Source organism: Rhinopithecus bieti, unplaced genomic scaffold, assembly GCF_001698545.2.
Source record: "Rhinopithecus bieti isolate Rb0 unplaced genomic scaffold, ASM169854v2 scaffold_25940, whole genome shotgun sequence".
NCBI lineage: Eukaryota > Metazoa > Chordata > Mammalia > Primates > Cercopithecidae > Rhinopithecus > Rhinopithecus bieti.
Window position 1 is genome coordinate 1729006 of NW_016811810.1, and position 14529 is coordinate 1743534.

General features: G+C 52.5%; 1 protein-coding gene across 3 annotated transcripts in view; it reads right to left on the reverse strand.

The window, feature by feature from the left end:
* SLC45A4 (solute carrier family 45 member 4) overlaps nt 1-14529 on the reverse strand; it is a 93288-nt gene that overhangs the window by 54777 nt on the left and 23982 nt on the right. Inside the window, exon 1 of one of the 3 annotated variants that reach the window (XM_017895126.1) lies at nt 9880-10360. The exons of the other annotated variants lie outside the window; for them this stretch is intronic. The gene's annotated coding sequence lies outside the window, so the exon portion shown is untranslated. Of the gene's footprint in view, nt 1-9879; nt 10361-14529 lie in introns of those variants that run through there. 3 annotated transcript variants of the gene reach the window in all.

A 14529-nucleotide genomic window follows, 5' to 3' on the forward strand; every position in this document is an offset into this window, starting at 1 on the left:
CGTGTCGGGGGGGGTGTGGGTGTGTCTGTGTGTCTGCCTCTGTGTGCCTGTGTGCGTTAAGTCTGTGTGGGTATGTGTATGTGTGTCTGTGTGTGTTGTCTGTGTGGGTATGTGAATGTGTGTGTCCATGTGTGTCTGTCTCTGCATCTCTGGATCTATATCTGTCTGTGTGTATGTCTGTGTCTATACATTTGTGCGTGTGTATATGTATGTGTGTCTTTATAAAATACCCTAAGCATAAAGAAACTGAATCGAGGAAAATCTGGAAGGGCCCCCGGGAGTGAGTGGACACCGTATGGCCACAGCATGTCTATGGCTAGCATCCCCACAGCAGAAGCAGCCCAGTGCCCATGCCCTGAGCATGTCTTCCTCCATACTTCTCTGCTGACCATACGGGGCGGCCTGGCCCAAGGCCCACGTGCCCTGGCTCCTCCCGCCTCCTCCAGACCCCTGCCCCTTTTCAAGCCTGCTTGCAGACCTTGCCTCCTGCCCCACAGACTCTGAGGGCACAGTGCGCTTGGACTACCTCTGGGTCCAGCACACACCCAGCGCAGGCACCAGATGGTCTTTAAAAGAAATAAATCCCTAAGTGCGAAAGGCAGAAGACCAGACCAACCCATAATCACTCATTAATAAAGAAGACCAGGCCAACCCATAATCACTCATTAATAAAGAAGACCAGGCCAACCCATAATTACTCCATTAATAAAGAAGACCAGGGTGTGGTGGCTCACCACTACAATCCCAGCACTTTGGGAGGCTGAGGAAGGAGGATTGCTTGGAGTCAGGAGTTTAAGACCACCCTGGGCAACATAGCAAGAACCCATCTCTACATAAATACATGCATTAAACAAACAGGCGAGGTGCAGTAGCTCACGCCTGTAATCCCAACACTTTGGGAGGCTGAGGCAGGAGAATCGCCTGAGCTCAGGAGTTCCAGACCAGCCTAGGCAACACGGCAAAACCCCATCTCTACCAAAAAAAAAAAAAAAAAAAAAAAAAAAAAAAAAAAAATTAGCCAGGTCTGGTGGCACACAGCTGTAGTCCCAGCTACTCAGGAGACCAAGGTGGGAGAACCGCTTGAGACAAGGAGGTGGAGGCTACAGTGAGCCAAGATTGCATCGCTGCACTCCAACTTGGGTGACAGAGCCTCCGTCCCGTGTCTGATGCCAGCGTGACTTCACAGACTCGCCCAGACCTCCTGGAGGCCTGGTGCAAGCTCACTTCCCTCTGCTGGGCCTGCTTTCTTAACAGTAAACTGTACATACCAAAAGGCCCTTCCTCCGGCCCACGGGGCTCCCTGGGCCCCGTGATAACAGGTGGACTCCCTCTGGGTCCCCACGGCCCCAGCACCAGCTCAACCAACTCGTATCTCCCTGTCTAGTCAGTCTTGTGCTTGTGTCTCCCCAGCCACTGCAAGACTCCTGACCCCAGGGGCAGGCAGAGGGCATGGCCTGGCAAGACAAGGACTCAGAAGGACCTGAAAACGAGCATCTTGCGTGCTAACGCCAAGCCGGAGTAAAGGACCCACAACGGCGCTGTTCCCACAAAGGCTCTGACACCAATAACGCTGTTCTCGTAGTCACTGACGAGCCAGAACGCTCGCACCCCTCCGGAGCCCAGCACACGGGGCTAACCCCACACATTATAGCTAAGAAATCCACTGGCAACTGAGCTCACTAGAAGAGCGCCCAAAGACTTCCTGGAGAAGATGACCTTCCTGCTGGTGAAGTCACAGCCAACTGCAGGACGCTGGTGGCAAGGCCCCTGCCCCACAGGCTAGAGCATCACCTCACAACTCCTGGGCTCTACTGGCTGGCACCACACTCAATTCTGGAAGCCATTTTTCCATCTGCAAAGGCAAACCTCAGACTTACCAACAGCTGTGGGATCCTACCAGGAACTCCCAGGACCTGTGAGGCAGGGCACATGCCTGGCAACTGGCTCAGATGCCCCAGAACCACGTCATTCAGAAAGGCCACACACAGCTGGACAACGTGGTGCCTGCCCCTACCTCGAGAGGCTGTGTGGGTGGATCCAGTGGGAGCAGGCAGCAGGGTAATCCCCCCCGATCCCCTTCCTGACCCCATTTCAGAATGGGCCAGGGAAGCTCAGTTTTTCTCCACTAGACACTGTTCTATCCCCTAAACAACTGGCGGGGAGCCACGCTCGCTGATATGGTCGTGGGTGTGGGGGGAGGCCGCAGTTCACCAATACTCTTCCTGACACCACCCCAACACCGACAGAGCACAGGACACTGAGTGTATATACACAAGTGTGCACGCAACACACACCTGCACACGCACATGCACTCACACACGTCCATGCAACACACACCTGCATGCACACACATGCACTCACATCTGCATGTGCAACACACTTGCATAGACACATGCACTCACATGCACGCAACACACACCTGCGTGTACACACATGCACTCACACTTGCGTGTGCAACACACACCTGTGCACACACATGCAATCATACCCGCGTGTGCAACACACACCTGTACACACACATGCACTCACATCCGCATGTGCAACACATACCTGTGTACACACACCTGCAATTACACACCCGTGCACGCAACACACACCTGCATACACATGTACTCCCACCATGTGCCACACACACCTGTGTACACACACACACACATGCACACACACGTGTGCATGCAACACACACCTGCATACACACATGCACTCTCACCCGTGCATGCAACACACATCTATGTACACACGCACTCACACCCGTGTGTGCAACACACCTGTGTACACACATGCACTCACACCCGTGTGTGCAACACACCTGCGTGCACACATGCACTCACACACGTGTGCACGCAACACACCTGCGTACACACATGCATGCACACCCACGTGTGCCACACACCTGCACACACATGCACTCACACACGTGTGCATGCAACACACCTGTGTACACACATGCACACAAAACGTGCAACACACCGCACAGATGCACTCACACACGTGTGCACGCAACACACCTGCGTACACACATGCACTCACACCCACGTGCGCAACACACACCTGCGCACATGCACTCACAGCTGCGTGTGCAACACACACCTGCGTACACACACATGCACTCACGTGTGCACCCAACACGTAGGCTGAGCTGAAAGGGTCTCAAAAATTTTCATTTTCATTGACCTTCCTGATCTTCAAGAACTATATAAAGACAGGAAATGCAGTCTTCTTGGTTGCCATATTCTAATCAGAAATTCATACAATCATGATTATGAAGCCTACTGACGCAGGTCAGGACAGTCCCCAAAATACACTAAAGCCAAAATCTGAACAGAAAGTAATGTGTGAGGTGTTTACCAGCTCACGTGCTACGGCTGATCTCACAGACCGGGCTCAGCCTCCCAGTGCACCCAGAACCTCCCCTCCTACCATTTCCTCCACTTCCACGCCAGTGCATCTCCCGCCCGGGCTACCACAGGAGAGTCATGACTGGTTTCACAGCTTCCACCCTTACTCTCAGTGCCCGCTCTCAATACTGTGAACAGGGTGGTCTCTTACAACACCGAGTCAGACCAGCCATTCCTCATCTCACGGGGTCCCACCTGGCTCCCCAATCCCTTCCGGAGAGCCTGCCAGCCCAGCCCAACCACAGGGCCCTTGCCACATGGCCCCTGCAAGCCTCAGGCCCTCAACGCCACTCCTGCTATATCCTCTGCCCGCTGCCCCTCAGTGGTGGTGTCCTAGGCACGTCGGTCAAACAGCCTCCCCGCCAGGGCTCCCTGGAGCTGAGTTCCAACACGACCCCAAGCTTTCCCCCTTCCCTCCACAACACCAGACGGAAAGTAAACAACAGTGTAAACAGGCAAAGGCTAGTGACAATTTACAGATAGTAAATACTCCTTAATACTGCATCGAATCAAATTACTACTCCACTTTCCAAATTTTAAGGGTTAAGCTGTTACGATTTGAAATAAGACACCTTTTTAAACAGAATCCCTCTTCATCTTCTACTAAAACAAACTGTTACCTAAATATCAACAGGAAGAAGATGCAGTGTCTGACACGTAGCAAACACGCGAGAAAAGCTCATTTAAGAGGGAATCACATGAAAACAAGGACACGCTGCCCCCAAAAGAAAATATTCCCTGCACCACTGAGCTTCTGAACAAAGTTTTGCTCATCTCCCTTCTTAACTATATATAGTCTCCTTGATTTGCACAATCAGCTGACTAGGTTTTTGGATTTTTAATTAAGAGGCAATGAGGGGTGTGCCCTTCTTCCCAAATGCTCAAGCACTGACCTGGTGTGTGCGCCAAGGTCCGAAGGACGCTTTGGCTGCCATGGAAACGGCGGCATGCTTCTAGCCTGCGCAGCCCCTGAAATCTCAGCTGGGAACTCAGGAAAATCAGGCGCCAGTGTCGACCTGAAATGCCCGTAAGTCCTAGGATAAACTAGGTCTCCTCTGAGTCTCTGTTACTTTAGGAGCAAACCCAGGTACAAATAAACTCAGCCGGTCACCCGCAGCGTGGGAGAGGCAGGTCGCGTGTTCCTGACAGCAGGCAAAGCAGCTAAATGGTATCAAAACATGGAAGCAGAAACCCTCACATCACACACATATAATCAAGAACTGACCTCACAGACAGGGCACAATTTAGGGATACCACTAATGACTGCCAAGATGGAATTAGACCTTTTGATGGTACTTCCATGTAAAATCAAGTCAAATCAAAGTGGTTTCCAGGTCCTGAACTTATCCGCAAGCAGAAAATTAGTGAATATAGTGCTACAAAAGTGAAAACTGGAAACAGCTAACTGTCCAATGATACAGAGCTCTTTCAATTATGGTATGCACTCAGGACACACAACGTCCGTGTGTTTGAAGGGAAGTATGATGGATATTTCGGAAATGTTAAAGTCAAAGCTCGTTTTTTAAAAATGTAAAGTTTGAGCCAGGCACGGTGGCTCACACCTGTAATCCCAGCACTTTTGGAGGCTGAGGCGGGCGGATCACGAGGTCAGGAGATGGAGACCATTCTGGCTAACACGGTGAAACCTCGTCTCTACTAAAAATACAAAAAATTAGCTGGGTATGGTGGTGGGCGCCTATAGTCCCAGCTACTCAGGAGGCTGAGGCAGGAGAATGGCATGAACCCGGGAGGCGTAGTTTGCAGTGAGCCAAGATCATGCCACTGCACTCTAGCCTGGGCGACAGAGCGAGACTCCGTCTCAAAAAAAAAAAAAAAAAAAAAAAAAAGTACAGCTTGGGCCGGGTGTGGTATTTCACGCCTGTAATCCCAGCACTTTGGGAGGCCGAGGTGGGTGGATCACCCAAGGTCAGGAGTTCAAGACCAGCCTGGCCAACATGGTAAAACTCAGTCTCTGTTAAAAATACAAAAGTTAGCCAAGCGCGGTAGCGGGAGCCTGCAATCCCCGGTACTTGGGAGGCCGAGGCAGGAGAATCGCTCAAACCCGGGATCAAAAAAAGAAAAAAAAGTAAAGTATGGGTGAACGACGAAAGCTTACATATGGCCTTGGCCTGGGGCTAGATTTATTCCTACTTTCTAAGACCAAGAAAACACCAAAACCACCATGGGACCCTCTCCCCTTCACTCTCCTCAATACCAGGGGTTCTGCCTGGAAGTAAGGCTGAAGGTCAGCCACCTCGAGGGACAGAATGGGTCACTTCTACCACTTACTGGATGGCATGGCACGGCTGAGCCACTAAAAACATGGGCTAAAGACGACACTTTCAACAGGGTATCTCATGATGCTCTGCGGCCCTTTGCAAAACCCTTCTACTTTCTCGTGGACCCCTTGTGTAAACTCACAATAGGGGTTCACCACAAGGAAAAGGGGGCCTCAGGGGCATTCCAGTTCAGAGAGCCACTGCAGATGGGAGACAGAAGAGAGGGCAGAATGGTCACTTCCTCTTCGTGCTTTCCTGTCTCCATGCAGGGAAGTGGCTGGACAAGTCTAGAGGAGGTGGTGTCAGCGAGAGCCAGCTCTGAAATCCCCCAACCACATTGGGGCTTCGACTAAAAACCCACGGAACATCTCCCCTCCTCTACGAGACAGGAGTCGTCCCATAACCTCGTGGTCCCCCATTTTCTGTGATGAGGAACGTCAGTCTAGAGTTCAGTGAGTAGCCCCTTGTTTATCTGGAAAAGTCAGCTGTTCAGAACCAAGCATTTTCTTGGGATTATGGACAGCAGCCATGTTCAAGATAAACAGTATCACCTATGGAATTAATTGGAACAGTCCCGAAGTCAACAAAATGACTTCTTAAAATTGGAGTCTTAGTTAATACGTATCAAAAACCTTAAAATGAGTACAACTTTTGATCCCAAAATTTCACCCTTTCAAAGCCACAGGAAGCCAGGCCTGGTGGCATGCTCCTGTGGTCCCAGCTATTCCGGTGGCTGAAGCAGGAGGATCACTAGAGCCCTGGAATTCGGGGCTGCAGTGAACCATGACTCCACCTCTGAATAGGTGACGTGCTCTAGCCTGGACAATACAGTGAGACCCCGTCTCAAAAAAAACAAAACAAAACAAAACAAAAAAAAAACACAAAACACTACAGAGCAATGCTTACTACACCTTAAATGTCCAAAAAAGATTGGTAAAATAAAGTATGGCATATCCACATAAAAATCATGATGAACGACAATTTGTTGACATGCAAATATACTCACCCACTATTAAGTTTAAGCAGGTTATAAATCAAGTGTACATTATAATCACAATGAGTTCTTTAGAAAGGTACGGATGCAGATAAAAAGGTGTTATTTCTGCATGTTTCATAGAGTCTTTCTGCTCCTACAGCACCTAAACTTTACTTGTTTTTTTTCTTTTGAGACGGCGTCTTGCTCTGTCACCCAGGCTGGAGTGCAGTGGCTCAATCACGGCTCACCGCAGCCTCCACCTTCTGGGCTCAGGCAATCCTCCCACTTCAGTCTCCCAAGAAGCTGGGACTACAGGTACGTGCCACCACACCTAGCTGATTGTTTGAGATGGGATCTCACTATGCTGCCCAGGCTGGTCTTGAATTCCTGGGCTTAAGTGATCGATCCTCCCTCCTCAGCCTCGCAAATCGCTGGGATTACAAGTGTTAGCCACCTCGCCTGGCCAAATTTACTTTTAATTAAAACAAACAAACAAACAATAAATTACCTTTAAAAACAGATTCTCTGGTTCCCTGTCCAACATCACACAAGTCTGGATACATGATAGGACATTCAGGAGTGTTTTAAGATGACTTACTGAATCTCAGATGGCCTAGACATTCCAACAGAGGCTTGCGATGTGAGCAGCTCCTGGAGCTCAGCAGGGAGAGTGAGTCTGAAAAGCTGACTGCACTGAGGTGCTGGTGGGTTCAGCTATTTGGTACAGAAACACTACAGAGCCTTCCCCAATCTGGGGAAGCCTTCCCCGATCTGGCATCAGCATGAAAGGGGCAGGTCCATAACCCTACCCAGGAAAACAGCAGGTTCCTCCCAAATGTTCTTGAAACCCGGGTGCTATTCATTCCTCCAGGATCCTTGGTGGGGATTTCACTAGGACTCTGCCCCAGTGTCGCCCACGCCTCTGCACAGCACTGCACTCACAGGCATCCATGAGTCAGCCCCGACTACAAGGCACTGAGCCTACCAGGGAGAAAGGAGTACACTGCTCTTTTCCCTTCTTTCCAGGCTGAAGGAGACCACAGGACATGGCCCGCCACAGGCCCACACGGGCTCGGAAGCTCTACTTCTTGTCTGAGTAGTTTACAGCATCCTCCCTGCCTGAGGCCTAGACAGCGCTGGACTCCCACGGCCAAACGCCTCACGTGGGCTCCTCAGCTGAATACATCAACGGGCACCTTTCCAACTCATTAATTCCTAGGTGCTGACGTCCCCCCAGCCTAAGCACTGCCCTCCAGGATTGGATGGCCTCCTGCGAGCCAGCATAGGACGTCACCTCCAGCAAGCTCCCAGCAGCAAGGGAAGGCAGGCAGAGCCCTCGGACACCTGCTAGCCAGGCTCTGAAGGATGCCCAGCACAGGGGTGAGGAGCCTGCGCCGCCTTCTACAGACGGGTGCGCCACAACAGCAATGGGCAATGCAAAGCCACACACGCTGGCCACACGTGGACACACATCGTTTTGTCTGCATCCTGTGACACTGGTGAACTTCATCAGAATCCTCCTCATCTGGGGACACGAGGCGGTTTCCGGTCCGGCGAGGACTGGAATGAAAGGACCATCATGGGCTACCAACAAGACCAATTTCAGAAATGTCAACTGATCCCTGCCCGAATATTAAAACCTTGCTAAGCGCTGGACGAAGGTTCATGAAGCTGACACTTAACAGTGTTTAAACCTAGAAAAATAATTAAGCCAAGCTACTTTGGTCACAATGGAGTCCTCAAATTCATCAATAAACCGCATTTACTTTATGTGAACTTCAAATGACAGTGAGACCTGAAAGCTTATCACAGATACCACATGTGCTAAAATAAACACGATTAATGTATTTTAGATGTTTTAGATTATACTGTTAGTTCACCAAAAAGTCAATCCTTTTACTTAAAAAAAGAAAAAAAAGTCTTTAAATTGTGTTATCTTTAAACTTTTTTTTTTTTTTTGAAACACAGTCTTGTTCTGCTGCCCAGGCTGGAGTGCAGTGGCATGATCGCTCACTGCAAGCTCCGCCTCCCGGGTTCACGCCATTCTTCTGCCTCAGCCTCCACAGTAGCTGGGACTATAGGCGCCCGCCAGCCACTACGCCTGGCTAATTTTTTTGTACTTTTTTAGTAGAGATGGGGTTTCACGGTGTTAGACAGGATGGTCTCAATCTCCTGACCTCATGATCTGCCTGCCTCAGCCTCCCAACGTGCAAAAAAAAATTTTTTAAGAGATGAGGTCTCACCATGTGGTCCAGGCTGGAATGTAGTGCTCAATCATAGCTCATGGCTGACCTCAAACTTCTGGGCTCAATCAATCCTCCAGCCTCAGCCTCCCAAGCAGCTGGGAATACAGATGCATGCCACCATCCATGCCTGGCTTATAAGTCACTGTTTTAAATACAGTTCACTTCTCATCTGCGAATAGTTCCAGGACACACCCTTACACTTTTGCACCTGCCTCAGCAGCCTCTGCAGCAGCCCCCCCACGGCCCCAGCACCAGGCAGCTGAACTGAGCTCCCGCGGCACATGGGGAGCCTGGGCTGAGGCCACACTCGCGAGACAGTGGGTTTCCCCAAAGGGATCTCAGTGCAACCCAAACAACTGAGCCAACAGGGACTCCTTGGCCTGTGAAACCCACGAGGACACTGGCGAGATGGGGGTGAGCACCTGTGGTGGAGGTGGGGCGGGCTGGCGGCCAGCCGAAGGACAGACAGGCCTCCGCCCCCTGGCCACCAGCAGCTGATTGCTGACCACAGCCCCCAGGGGCAGTGCAGGTGAGCAGGTGGGGGAAATAAAGGAACCACGAGTGAGCAGGAAAATGCAATGCAGTCAGCTGATCAGAGAGGAAGCCGGGCTCCTTGCTAACGTCTCAACAGGGCACAGAAGCACCCGCAAGCGAGTGGGCGGCACTGCAGGGCGCAGCGGGGCTGCTCAGACCTGCTGGGGGCATCCTCTGCCCCGGGCTCTGTCCCTGCTGCCCCCAGGCACATTTCACGGCCAGGCTGCTGGGTCCCAGGGCTCCAGCCTCCAGGACAGCCCACCTCAGCCTGCTCTGTCCCCTTCAAGGTCAGATCAGCCAGGCCCCAGCCCCCACTCTGGCCTCCAGCCTGTGGGCACAGTTTCTCTCCACAGGCTCTGCTGGGTCTGGCTTCCAGACCTTCCAGCTCCAGCCTTCACCCCACAATCCCCACCTCTGTGACGGCTCCCACATTCTCTGGAACCCACCTCCAGGTTCTGCTGGTTCTCCTCTCGCCTCCTTTCCCCACGCAGCCTGGGAAGGAAGGGCCGATGCTCATGGGAGCCCCTGTGGCCTCGGGGCCCTGGCTGCGTCCCCACTGTGCCAAGCGCCCTTTCCTTGCCTCCCATCCGCCTACTCAGAAGCTCAGGATGGCTGCCAGGTGAAGGAAACAGTTCTGGAGGGGAGCCAGGACAAGTCTGGCTTTACTGAAAAGTGCCATCCGCAGGACAGACTCTTAGCTGACTGTTTGAAGGAGCAAGCTGGCTATCAGTGTAACTTTCCTTTACACCTGAAATCCTGCGGACCACACCTCAACGCCCTCTACCCCATTCTTACATCTGCCACTTGCTCTTTTACATATGTTGCAAGTCTTTGATGACGGAGGCCAGCTTTCCCTCTGGAAGGAGATGCCTTCAGTTGTAAACCGACAATTCATAAAAAGTTGGGGGCTTCGAGTACACAATTCCGCATTCCCAAGAAGCCTGCCAATCACGCAGTGGAAACACCTGACCGCATTGCGCACCCCTCCCTGGCCAGGCTGCCCTCCCTGGCACACGCCCTGTGCTGGCCAGCAACAAACAAAACCCACACGAACAAAGGAGTCTTTACAAGAACAGCCAAAACAATTCCATCTGCAAACAAAAACTAACTGCAGAATTAAAGGCTGCAAGTCCAAACACAATCTGGCTATTGTAAACAGTGCCTCAGTTTATCAATGTAACAATAACTCTTTCAAAGATTAATAAAGTACCCCCCAAATACTCAGCACTCTAGCATTGTTAAGATACTTTGGAGGATAAATATTAGCTTGGGACTCGCCTACATGAGAAGTGAAAGCTGCCAAGGCAGCAGTTCTAAAGCAAGAACCAGCGGCGGCGGCCACAGGGCAGCGAGGCACTGGCCCAGGCACTGCTTCCAGCCTTGCCGCGCACAGTTCAACTCCCCAGGCACCTCTCCTTGCACCCAGCACCACACTGGCCCCTCGCCCCGCGTCACACTCCGCATCCAGCCCCCTGCGAGCTGAGCAGCAGGACTCACCTTGGGCACCATGAGTGAGACGGGGCAAGGGTGCCAATCCTCTGGGCCCCACATGCCCCCTGCCCACGCTGTCCTGGGGTCACCGGCTCATGAAGGCGGGGCTGCGATTCTGTCTCCTGGATCCCTGATGGCCAAGTGCCTGGCAACAGATAAGCCACCCACAGCAAACAGAAATAGGTGGAAAATGAACTTAGAACTAAAAGGAGAGGTTTTAAGATGATTGTTGGAATAAAAGGGAACAAAGGAGCATTCAAGCTCAGATTTGATTCCAACTAACTTTCTTTAAAGACAGTTAAGTAGCCTGGGTAACCAAATGCAACATGGTGCTGGGGCCAACTCTGAGGCAGTGGGTCACACGCCATCAGCAATCCCAGGTGGAGACTCCAAACAGCCAGGCTGAGTGGGTGCTGGGCTGGCCCACCCTCTGCAGGGTGTGTTTTTGCCCCACCCATAACTCCACCACGGGGGTCTTTGTCTGCGTAATGCGACAGTGTGCAGCTCCACACACACAGGAAGCAAGCTGCCAGGACAGAGCCCGACTCGCACAGGCAATTGGAATCCTCCCCAACAGGTGGGTGTGCAGAGAACAGGGCCCTGTCCAGGCACCTCCCGAAGGACTGTCTTAGCACGACCTTGCTTCTCACAGGGGAGGAAAGGGAAAAGGGCCTCGTGAGGTCTCCGCAAGACCAGGCTGTGCGTCCTACACCAGGCTGCCTTCATCCTGCACACAGTCCTGCTCAAAGACAGTGGGGTCCAGGCATCCTCTCGGCATCGCACGAGCTCCCCTGGTGTAGAGAAATGGACTTTAAAAGTCTGAATGCGTCTCAGCCAAGTGTGGTGGCTCCCGCCTGTCATCCCAGCACTCTGAAAGGCCAAGGCGGGTGGATCACCTGAGGTCAGGAGTTCGAGACCAGCCGGGCCAACACAGTGAAACCCTGTCTCAACTGAAAGTACAAAAATTAGCTGGGCGAGGTGGCGGGCGCCTGTAATCCCAGCTACTCGGGAGGCTGAGGTAGGAGAATCACTTGAACCCAGGAGGCGGAGGCTGCAGCGAGCCGAGATCACACCACCGCACTCCAGCCTGGGGGACAGAGCAAGACTCCATCTCAAAAACAAAACAAAACAAAACACTCTGAATCAGTCTCCTACAGTAGCTGTGACGGTGACGGGATCAGCCCTCAGTTTCCCCACCTGTAAATGCGAGCAACACTGCGAGTATTGTAAAGGGCAGGTGGTGACACACTGCGGTGCCTGTCACAGCAGGCTCTCGTGGACAGAGCGGTTGCCATTGGCCTTAAAGCTCTGCGGCAGCACATGGCACCTCGACTGCTCTCAGAGACAAGGTAGTGTCAACTAAGGTGACTTTCTGAAATAGCCTTAGGATGAGTCAAATCCTTGGTTCGATACATGACAGTGTTTGCACATACACAGACTCAACCTGAAAGACCACAAACACAGGACGATCTAGCGGAAAAGCAGCAGCTACTAAACATGGTCTAATTTTTGTTTCAATGGCTCAAAAGAATAAAAGAATCATCTAATAATGATACCATTAGTTTCATGAGGATTTTTACCCAGTTGTCACTAAAAGGGATACATTTTTGGTTTGGAAAACGAAAACCTTAGGTTAGTAAGTGCTTCGCATTGGTTATCTGAAAGCCAGTGAAAGCCTAGCCCTGCCCCAAGCTGCAAGGCACCTTTCCTAACGCCAGGACAAATGGCTGGCGAGGACATGGGTCGGCCATGGGCCTTCCAGGACTGACCTCCGATTCCTTATTTGGAGAAACCCAGAGCAAATCGAAGGACGCATGGGAACCTCCTTTGGAAGCAGGACGATCGTCAGAAATACAGGGAGGCCCAGGTCTCAGGATGCCGAGGATGGAAGGAGCATCCGAGCTGATTCTGCCCAACCTCAAACATGCAGGGCAGAAACGGAGCCCGGGAGACCAAGGGGGGCCCTCAGCAAAGAGGACAATGACACATGAGCAGAGCCGACCTGACACTACGCTCCCCCTGCCTTCCAAGGTGGCCCCACGATGGAGTTTCCTTGCATTTCCTGAAAACCGGCCAACTGCTCTAAACGAGTCTGAAGAAGACTCCACAAACTTAAGCAGCTACTCCTCACGCTCACCGGCGAGGCGGCCCCGCCTCCACCAAACTGCGCTTCTGAGCCTTCCTCTCCATCGCTGCCCTCCCCCTGGGCCGCCGCTCAGGGGCGCTGCACTCAGCTCACACGGCCCCGTGCAGAGCTCGTGGATGCAGCCCTCCCTTTCCCATGAACTCTGCACTCGCCTTCCCTCTGCACTTCACAACATTAAACTTCAACCCATCATCCAAGGCCTGGGCTATAGGTAACAGACGCCAAGAAGTCAACCACCTTCCCCGGGGCTGGCACTGCCTTCGCGATTTGGGACGATGTCACAAGAGTCTGCTGTACGCCTCCAGCGCCCGAACACGCGGCTGCAAGTCTGTGGGGCTGAGCTCAGCTCCCTTCCTGCTCAAGCGCCACAGTGACTTCTCGTCTGGGTGCCCAGAAGTGGGACTGGCTGGCATGTGAGTCAGAGATGCGGAGCAGGGGCCCCACGATGTCAGCATGGCCTCGTGCCCAGGCCATCAGGGGAGACCTGCACAGCCCTGCAGCAAAGTCGCAGACCGGCACCCTGCCTGAGGCTCAGCACCAGAGGCCGGCAGAAGTTTCTGGCAAAGCCTGAAGGGATAAAGAAGTGCCGATAAACCACCCCTACTGCCTCTGGAATGTTTGTGATTTTATGATTTTCTGCATCCAAAATTTGTCACATCACTGCTTCTCCTATCCCACAACCTCACAAACACGTGATTCCTTAAGTCCTGAGCTAGAAGCAGAACCTGTGAAGCCTGACTCTGGGGGGAGCCAAGGCTAAGACACCCCAAGAACACCGGAGCCTCTGCGAAGATGAGCAGGTAACCTCAGTACTTCTCTCTAAGGAGCACCAGTGGCAGTGCCTGGCCTCCTAGCAGGCCCAACAGTCTCATGTCCTGGGAAAGTTCCCTCCCAGCCCCAAAGCTCCAGGCCTACCTCTAGCTCCCAGTGCAGTGCGCCCTGGGACAGGTAAGGCAGCAGAGAGGAGAACCAACGAAGGTTTCTCACACTGTATCTCTGGATGTCCCAACCACTCCAGAAATCAATTCCAGGCATCAACATCGGTGTCACCCCTGTCTATGCTTCAGGCTAGTCCTAGGGGGCAGCAAGGGACAAAGGGCACCACGGGGCTGTGGTCAGTCAGCTTTTAGCCACCCAAGCACAAAGCCTCCAGGATCTTCCTACAGCGACTGCTAGGCAGCTTGAAGGAGCAGAAGGGAAGTGGCAGTGTGGGTACAGCCCAGCCACGCTTCCACGTGGACCCAGAAGAATCAACGGCAGCCAGGTTACAAAGGGAAACCTCTGGCTCCACCCTGCTCCCTACCATAGCAGGGCCCACGATGGCTGGACATTTGAAAACAGAAAACTCCCAGAACCAGCGCGTTACAAAGCACTTAGGGACATCAAAGCCCAGCTCTGAACATGAGCTCTACAGAAGGAGAGTTTCACCTACACAGACCCAAGCAGGCTCTGTGGAGCT